General features: G+C 39.8%; 1 pseudogene; it reads left to right on the top strand.

The window, feature by feature from the left end:
* The first annotated feature begins 5,767 nt into the window (after window positions 1-5,767).
* Window positions 5,768-6,186, top strand: LOC132431884 (RWD domain-containing protein 1 pseudogene; annotated as a pseudogene).
* The last annotated feature ends 3,922 nt before the right edge of the window (window positions 6,187-10,108 follow it).

Genomic DNA, 10,108 nt, shown 5'->3' with positions numbered 1-10,108 from the left:
TATTAATTATAAAAAGTTTCCATTTTGTTTTTCTTTTTTTTTTTTTGGCCTCTCCTGAGCTTGCAGAATCTTAGTTCCCAGACCAGGGATTGAACCCCGGCCTGGCAGTGAAAGCACGGAGTCCTAACCACTGGACCTCCAGGGAATTCCCCAAGATTTCCATTTCCTAATTTACATTTTTCATATTAAATTTAAAAAGTATCCAGTGTCACATGTTTGTATAATGGCTTTTGCTTATGTCATAGCTCAGTAAAAATAAATTTTTTACAATTTGATTGGTCTCACACTCAGCTTTCTTCACTCAACATTACTTGCTTGCTCCCTCCAGGCATTTGAATTACGAATTCCTGACTTTTGGATTTTGTCGCTTAAGAAGGCCATCGTGTCAAGTTTCTTAATATATTCTTCCATATATTTTGTTAACCCATATTCAGTTTACAAGGAGTTCTTTGTGTGAATCCTCACATAATCCATTAAATTAAGATCTGAGATTATTTTTTACAGATGGATAGCCAATTTTATTTGAAACATGAATTGGGATTATCTGTATACTGGGAAGTCATCGTGAGGAAATGAGTTATCAGCTAATGAATGAACACTGCTAAATGCCCATTGTCCACATCTCAATCCAATTCCATTGTTTTCTTTTGACTGTGTAATTTGACAGTAAAGAAAAAAATGTTTAATGTGATTTCTTTGGGAAAAGAAAACTACCAGGATTGATGGTAAAAGTAGAAGAAAGTAAACAATCTGAGAAAGTGATAGCTCTTAACCAGAAAATATGAGTTATGTACAAAGTTTCCAAACAGTCTAAAAACGTATTTCATAATGTGTCCTGTGCAGCAGAGACCTGCAATCAGAGATTCGGATACACCAGCTCAGCAGCATAAAAGGTCTGTCAGAGAAAGGTGACAGCCTCTGTAAATGAAGCTGCCATGTAAAATGTCATGGAAGTTGATTTTAGTCATCTCTGGGTTGGTGGGATTAGGAGATCTAGGAGACATTACCAGGGCTCACCGATATCTGGGGCTCCTCTCATGCTGGGCACAAGGACAACGCTTCCTTCCCCATTTCAGAAAGGGGAGTCTTATGACTATTTCTAATCACTACAAGCTGTGAATGGAAGCACCTTGTATCACTTCCAGGCAATCAGGAAAGACGAGTTATAAGATGCTCTTCTCTTGCTGTGGCAACAGAGGAAGCTACGTGTTCCAGATGGTGCAGCCTATCAGCCTGGGTCCTGAGTGACTGTGTAGAGCAGAGTACCAATTAAAACTCTGCCAGAGGTGTATACCCTGTCTTTATTAACCTGTATATGAGTTTTGGTTACCCATGCTTTTGGTGGGATCTAAGTAAATATGAAGAAAATGTGAATAGGTATGTGTAGATACTTGGAGTACATACATTCTAAATCAGGGTTAGTTATACTCTGTATCAACTTTTCCTCCTCAATCCTTCTCTAATATTCAATAACTATTTTTATCAAGGGAGCTGGACTCCATGGTATATAATTGGAAAACTGTCTTGCTTCCCCTTCACACCTGCCCTAAACATAACTCAACTCTAAACTTCATTCAAGCTAAAGGATCTCCCTTCGCCCATCTCTTGCCTGCTTCAGGTGTTATGCTTGCTGTGATAAAGGAAGGTGTGCCGAGCTTCTCCACATCCCTGCCTTTACTGCTCAGAGTTTACTCCTCCTCTCCTGCTGGCCAGCTGCTATTTATGAACCCCTCTCCCCCAGGGTTTAGTGAGGAGAAGAAGGGATTAAAGGAAAGGGGTACAGTTTTTTCCAATTGGTGCAGGATACTATTATCTTTGGAAGTTGGTTCCCTATGGACGTGGAGGACTCACAAATGTTGGCTCTTTCTCTCTTGTGTGTGTCACCTCTGTGGGCTTTTTTATGACCCTCTTGCTGGGGCCTAGGCAATGCCGCTCCTCTGGTTGACTGCCTATGACTCCTCTCCCCCCAACTTCTTGGCCTTCTGGAGGTTCATCCCATGTAAAACATATTCTCCTGAGGTCCCTTTCCTCTCTGGGTATCCCTCATGGGAAGGACCCTTTTTAAATGACTCCAAGTTGGTTTCCTTCTAGGTACACTTGGCCCACAGGACAACTCATGCGTCTTTGCCTTGCTGGCAAGGGCAGTGCAGCTCGCTCTCCATGCCACCCACCTTACTCACCATCCCAGGGAAGCCGGTCAGCCAGCACCTTGCATCTGGACTACCTCAGGTGGGAGTTAGAACATTAGTCCCTATGGACTTCCAAACCCCAGGAGATATAAGCCAAACATTCTGAGAGGTGCTAGTGGAGGCCTCTATCTCACTTGTCCCTCCCTAGAATGGCGAGAGAGGAAATATAGAGCTCACAGTTAACTCCCCAACACAATTCTCATTCTCTTGTATTGACTCAGTGTGGATAATTAGTAATGCTGGCAGACTGGTTCACAATCTCTTCCCAGCTCCCTTTGAGGTGGATGGGGGAAGAGGTTACCTGGCATCTATTTGCTTTCTGCTTTTTAGGCCTTTGCAGAAACCTCACAGAAAACAGGGAGAATCTAATTAAACATCCTGTCACAACTCTTGTCTGTCATCAATTCAAGAAACTCTTACTAGACTGATGAAAATGGTAAAATGGCTTAAGGCTTTCACTCACAGACACACACACACACACACACACACACACACACACACACACCCCATGTAGCAGACATACAGCAATGACAGATAAAACTTGAAAAGGGTAAAGATATCTAAGCTTTAAAACATGAACACCCCTGTGAATTTGCTGAAGCCACAGACCCCCCGGGCTTTGAAAGAAGTCTGGAAGCAAGGGTAGCAGTCAGAGATTTGGCTCCTGTAGATGGAGATATAAGTGCCTCCTAGGAGGTGGGGACAAGGGCCAGGTTTTCAGCTTGAAGCCAAGGACACCCCTGCCCCTACATACATTCGAACAAAACTATTGTCAACCTTCTGCTTGGGGTTATAGCCTTATGGAAAGCTGTGTGCCAAGAGGGTGGGACAAAAATGTTGACAGTCTGTAGATGAGAATTGAGCCTAGGCACTCCCTGCTCGGTGAGTGGAATGGCAATAGTGTGATACCCTATACACCAGTAATAACCAATTAGAAAATATGATATTATGTTAAACATGGTGGATTCGATCCATACATTTGTCACTATTAAGTCCCTAAACCCCACTAAAGTGCCAGTAAAGGGTTTTGTTTGTCTTTTAAGACATAAATTCATATGTGCAATGTGGAAGTGTGAGAGAGATATTGCCCTGTGGGGTGGAATTTGATCAATGAGAGACATATGTTTAGAAACGTAAATTGCTTGCTAGCACACAAATACTACTACTTGAGCTTCAAATTTCATAAGTTATAGGTTGTCTTCTTTCTGTTTCTTTAGCCCTTTTTATTGTCTAAATGATCATTAAGTATGTGATAAGATGCTAAACTGTCTTAGTTATCAGAGAAATGGAAAAATATACGCTGCACATTTACTAGAATAATTAAAATTTAAATGATCGCTAGTACCAGGTGTAAGCAAGGGCATAGAGCCATGGGAACTGTCATACAGGGCTCATGTAAATTATTACTACCACTCTGGAAAACTGTTTGGCAATATTTTTTAAAGTTGAATATATGCACTATGATCCAGCATTTCCTAAAAGTATGCTTATCAGAAATATGCCCATATGTGCATCAAAAAGATACGTACAGAAAAAGTTCTGGAAATGGATAGTGGTGATAGTTGTACAACATCGTGAATGTACTTAATGCCACTGAATTGTGCACTTAAAAATGGTTAAAAGGGTAAATATTATGTATGTTTTAGCACGATAAAAAAGATATACAAAAATGTTCTCATGGCATTATTTATAAAAGTAAAAATTTCAGCTGTAGGATGAATACATTATAGTAGATTCATACAGTGGAATACCTTATAACAATGAAAAAGAATAGACTATCGCTAGATGCAACAACTATATGAAAACACAGTCCCTGCTCTCATAAAACTTAAGGTCAAGCTGAGAAGACATAAATAAATACAAAATTACAACTGTGATAAGTACAATGAAGAAAGGGCACAGGATGGCCTGAGAACATATAGTAAGGAGATCTGACATGGTCAGAGGGGTTAGGGGGGCTTCCCCGAGAAGTGATGTTTGACTGAGATCTGAAGGTAAGTAGGAGGTAGAAGTGGAGAGTAAAGCCTTCTAGGCACAGGGAACCCCCATCCAGTGTTTCCCTACATTTACCTTTTTCATTGTCTTTGGCTCTGTCCACTCCAACCACCTACTCAGTCTCCACCCATCCTTGCTCCAGGGCTGAGAGGAATCATTTCTTGACACACCTGTAACCCATTCCTGACATAAGGTTTGGGAAGCTCTGCCATATGCAAAGGCCCTGTGGCAGGAGAAACCATAGTGATTTCAAGGACCACACAGAAGGCCAGTGTGACTGGAGGGCAGAGAAAAGAAGAAAAGTGAGAAAGGGAGCTGAAGATGTAGGTGAAGGTTGATTATGTCCACTATATTTTTAATATTAATCTGTGTTCATGCCTGTGTACATACTATACTTGACTCAACTGCTTAATCCTGTTGTATATTTTTTAAGTCTGATATTAACGAGGGCAACTGGCATAGATGACGGAATTGCTGGCGCATATCCAGACTAGCTCCAGTGTGCAATGACTCCAGCCTTGCACACATTACGCTGGGCCAGGTGAGGGGCAGTTAGCCATCCAGAAAGAATGATATGATGTTCACTCATTTAAGAGTTATTATCTAGAATTGTTGTTTCTTGTTTGTAGGATTATCAGATAAAATACTGTATTTTTATTTACTAAATCTGGCAACCCTATCTATTAGGATTTGGGGGTCTGGAAACCCACTCTTCCTTCTGTCCAGGAAATTGTTAGAATTGATCTATATGCTATGCTTCCTGCTTGTGCTGACATCCTCCTCTATCCTTCAAATAACTAAACTCAGATGCAAAGACCCATGTAGTGATTGCATCTGTTTTTTCATCAGTATAAGCCTACTATTGTATTGGCCGTATAAAGAAATCAGTCATTAACAAAATAAAAACTGGTAGATCAAAGAAGAAATCATAGTGAAAATTAGAAAGCACAAGAACTGAATGACAGAGAGTATACTATATATTGAAACTCATGGGATGACATTTGTCAAAATTCATCAAATGGTACATTTAAGATTTGTTTATTTCATTGTATATAAATTTTACCTTAAAAAATAACCATACATTGCTCAGCAGGCCTGGCCTGGCTTTGGGCCCCAGGCCTCCCAGCTAGGGACTTTGCACCTGTCCCTGCCTGGCAACCTGGGTGTCTGCACAATCCATGGGCAGCAGTGAGGGCCACAGTGACAGATTATCAAGAGGAACAGAGCAACTGGAGGCTCTGGAGTCCATCTATCCTGACTCCTTCAGAGCTTGATTATACATTGATCCAACCCTCCTAACAACTGGTCTTCCAAAATAGAAATGAACTCTCCTGATACCACTTTCTCCTTCAGTAGTGTTTTAGCTAAGTATTATCAGAAAACCCAACCAGCTTCACCATTACTGTGACATCTGAGGCTGGAGAAAATGATGAAACTTTCCAGACTATCCTCAAGTTTACATACAGGGAAAAGCACCCAGATGAAGCTCCCTTCTAGGAAATTCTCTCCCAGGAAAACCTAGAAGATAATGATGTCTCAGACATTTAAAAATTATTAGTATTACAAACAGAGAAAACCTTGGTATGGTGACGATCTTTACTTTAGTTACAGCTGTGCAAGAAAATTTAAGTGAAATGGTAGATCAACTAAAAACTGGAAGAGAAGGAGAAAAGAAACAAAAGAAGCAAAGCAGAAAAGGAATTATTTGAAGACACTCCTGTTACCATTAAGAATTTCTTAAGTTGGAAGGCCAAGTTTGATGCAGAACTCTTGGAAGTTAAAAAGAAATGAATTAAAAAGAACAAGCAGGAAAAGCTAAATTAAGTGGGAAACAGCTGTTTGAAACAGATCATAATCTTGACACATGTAATATCCAGTCTTGGAGGATGCTGGATACAGCGTGGAGGTAGATGAGTCGTTGGTCCAGGAAATGAATCATTTGGAGCTACAGGATGAGGTGGATGATCCAGACTACCATCCTGCTGACCACAGAGCGACTTGACCAACTAGTGAACTATCCTCATCTTAGAGAGGCTTGACTGCCACAGCATCTGTGTCTATGCTGAGAGTGTGTGTTGATTTTCTTTTCTTTAGTCATAAGAAAAAATAATTTTCAGGAGAACAATTTTCTGACAGCTTTCATCATTAAACTTAATAAAGTGACCTTAACATTTCAATCAATCGATCAATAAATAAAAATATTGAACTCCAGGGGCTTCCCTGGTGGCACAGTGGTTAAGAATCCACCTGCCAATGCAGGTGACACGGGTTCGAGCCCTGGTCTGGGAAGATCCCACGTGCCACCAAGCGACTAATCCCATGAGCCACAACTACTGAGCCTGCACTCTAGAGCTCTTGAGCCACAACTACTGAAGCCCACGTGCCTAGAGCCTGTGCTCCACAGCAAGAGAAGCCACCACAATGAGAAGCCCACGCACCACAACAAATAGCAACCCCCGCTCGCCACAACTAGAGAAAACCTGTGCGCAGCAACAAAGACCAAATGCAGCCAAAAATAAATTAATTAAAGTTTAAAAAAATATTGAACTCCAGGTAGTGATATGTGTGCTGAAGTGTTTAAGAGCAAATGTACTAATGTCTGTAACTTCCTTCGAAATGAATCAAAAGTAAGATCCTTGAAATTGATAGAAGAAGGGATGGATAAATGGAAAGTTCTGTGATAAGGCAAATATAGTATAGTAAAATCTTAACTGTAGAAATTAGGTGCTGGGTATTTGGGCATCACTACAATTCTTGCAACTTTGTGAACATTTTCAGAATTAAATAAAAACCTCATCAGATTGTGAATCACTATATTGTACTTATATAATATTGTACATCAACTATACTTCAATAAAAAAATAAGTGTAGGAACAACCCCCCCAAAAAAAAACCTTCATTGGATGCAGATAAAGTGATTCATAAAGAGAAATGTGTAGTCCTAAATACTTATATTACAAAAGAAAAGTTAAAAATTATTCATCTAAATTTCCAGTTCAAAAACTTAAGAAGAAAACAAGCACAGTAATCTTGAAGAAAGAGGAAGAGTGGCAGTAATAAAAAATGAAAGCAGAGGGCTTCCCTGGTGGCGCAGTGGTTGAGAGTCCGCCTGCCGATGCAGGGGACAAGGGTTCGTGCCCCGGTCCGGGAAGATCCCACAAGCCACAGAACAGCTAGGCCCGTGAGCCATGGCCGCTGGGCCTGCGCGTCCGGAGGCTGTGCTCCACAACGGGAGAGGCCACGACAGAGATATGCAAAGATGGTAAAAAGACAAATAAAATAAAAATAAATATTTATTTTATTCTTTGAAATAAACTAATAAAATAAGCAAAACTCTGGCAGAATTCATTGATCAAGAGAAAAAAGAGAGAGAGCAAATAAATAATCTTAGAAAAGAGGGCTACAGATAAGTTATAGCTAGGCTACCACTAGCCCTTACAGTACCTTTGTGTGAACTAGGAAAATGTTTCCCCTGTGGGTGGCCACAGCCCTAATACCTAGGGCTTGTTACTTGGAAAGCCGGGTACAGGCTGCTCCCACTCACTCCTTGTCCAGACAAGCTTGTGCTTAAACCACCATATTGGCAGTCGTGGATCAGCATAGTTTAAAAAGTTATGAGACAATATGAACAACCTTGTGCCAATTAATTTGATAATTTGCACAAATGATTGGTTCCCTTTAAAACTACAATTTACCCAACTATATCAAGGAGACATAGACAACCTGAATAAACCTATAACCATTAAAGAAATCAAATAAGTAGTTACAAGATCTACTTTAAAAAAGCATGAAAATTCTTATTTTTTTCCTATAGTCTAGCATAATTAAACACCATTGGAATCATCTGTTTGCTAAAAGAAATAAAATACAGCTGTGAAACCATGTGGTTCTGGTGCTTTCTTTAAGGGTAAATCTGTATTCATCTTCCTGATCTTTTTTTGTGATAACTCGTCTTTTCAAGTTTTCTATTTCTTCATAGGTCAGTTTCGGTAATTTTTTTTCTTTGAGAATATCCATTTCCTCTAGTTTTTCACATTTGTTGCTGTAGAGCTGCACATAATTCTCTCAGCCTCTTTTGTGTCTGTGAATGTATCTCCTTTCTTATTCCTAACCTTGATTTTTCTTTTTTTTTTTTTGCTGTACACAGGCCTCTCACCGCTGCGGCCTCTCCGGTTGCAGAGCACAGGATCCGGACGCGCAGGCCCAGCGGCCATGGCTCACAGGCCCAGCCGCTCCGTGGCATGCAGGATCTTCCCGAACCAGGGCACGAACCCGTGTCCCCTGCATCGGCAGGCGGACTCCCAACCACTGCGCCACCAGGTAAGCCCCTAACCTTGATATTTTTGCTCTCTTTTTTCCCTAACCAGATTCATGAAATGTTGATATATTTTATTGGTCTTTTCAAATAATTAACACTTGAACTTATTTTTTTCCTTTCTACTATTGTTTTTGTTTTCTAATTCATTATTTTCTGTTGTTGTCTATATTATTTCTCTCCACTTGGGGTTTATTTTTTTTATTTTTATTTTTTTTGCGGTACGCGGGCCTCTCACTGTTGTGGCCTCTCCCGTTGCGGAGCACAGGCTCCGGACGCGCAGGCTCAGCGGCCATGGCTCACGGGCCCAGCCGCTCCGGGGCATGTGGGACCTTCCCGGACCAGGGCACGAACCCGCGTCCCCTGCATCGGCAGGCGGACTCTCAACCACTGCGCCACCAGGGAAGCCCCACTTGGGGTTTATTTTGTCATTCTTTTCTTAGTTTCATAAAATGGGCAATGAATTCTTAAAAAAAAATTATTTCATAGTGAAATATTTAAGGCTATGCATTTTCTTCCGCTGTATCCTGTAGGATTTTACATACAATGCTTTTCTTCATTCCTTTCTAGATGGTTTATCACTTAATTTTAAAAAGTTTTACAAACAAAATAATTATTAAATTAAAAAGAACCAGGAACCTTAATTCTAAGTAGTTATACTCTGACATAATTTCATTTCAAAACAAGACAAATTAATCACTCATTATAATTTTAGCTCTTCCCTAAAGTAATTAACTTGATTTATACACACACACACACACACAAAATAATCTATAGACCTAACCATCTTTCCTGTAATACCTCAGAAACCTTGATTTATTAAGAACAGCAACATTAAAAAAATTGTATAAATGGGGGAAACTAGGCCTACAGGATTTCACCCTTGCAATAACAAAGATAATTTTCCTATAGAAATTCCAATTGAAAGTTTTATTTGGTGATTTAAATAAACCTTAATTTAAGGCTGTACACCTGAGCTAATCTAGCTCTTTCTTAGTACAGTTGGTATCTATCCCAATAATAGACCAGCTATCTAGCCTATTAACAGATAGGTATTATCTGAGGCTAACCTGGTTTCCTAATTAATCCCCATTTCAATTTTTTATTTCCTCTTGATCTAAAGTTGCTGTAGGCACGTGCTTCTTTTCTTCTCGTTTTTTTATTTTGTATTTCTTACATATTTTTATTTTGAAAAAAAAGTGCAAATTGTACAAATTGTAGAGCTTTTCCTGTTTTTGAGTTGTTTGAGAGTAAATTGCTACTTGTTACCCACTGCTCCTGAGTACTTTAGCAGGTATTTTCCAAAATAAGGACATTCTCCTACATAACTCCAATACAATACAAATCAACATTGATACATAACTACCATGTAATTCTCAGACTCCTTTCAAGAGTCTCTAGTCGTCCCCAAAAGATCCAGATCGTAATCATAAATAATCATACATTGCATTTCATTGTCATATCTCTTTAGTCTTATTCATCAAGAACAGTTCTTCACTCTTTGCTTGACATTCATAACCTTGACATTTTTAAAGATTACAGACCAGTTATTTCATGTCCCTCAGCTTGGGTTTGCTGGGGTTTCCTCATGATTGGATTCAGATTATGC

Source organism: Delphinus delphis, chromosome 10, assembly GCF_949987515.2.
Source record: "Delphinus delphis chromosome 10, mDelDel1.2, whole genome shotgun sequence".
Lineage (NCBI taxonomy): Eukaryota > Metazoa > Chordata > Mammalia > Artiodactyla > Delphinidae > Delphinus > Delphinus delphis.
The sequence above is the reverse complement of the archived record's forward strand: the minus strand, read 5'-3'. Positions and strand labels throughout refer to the sequence as shown.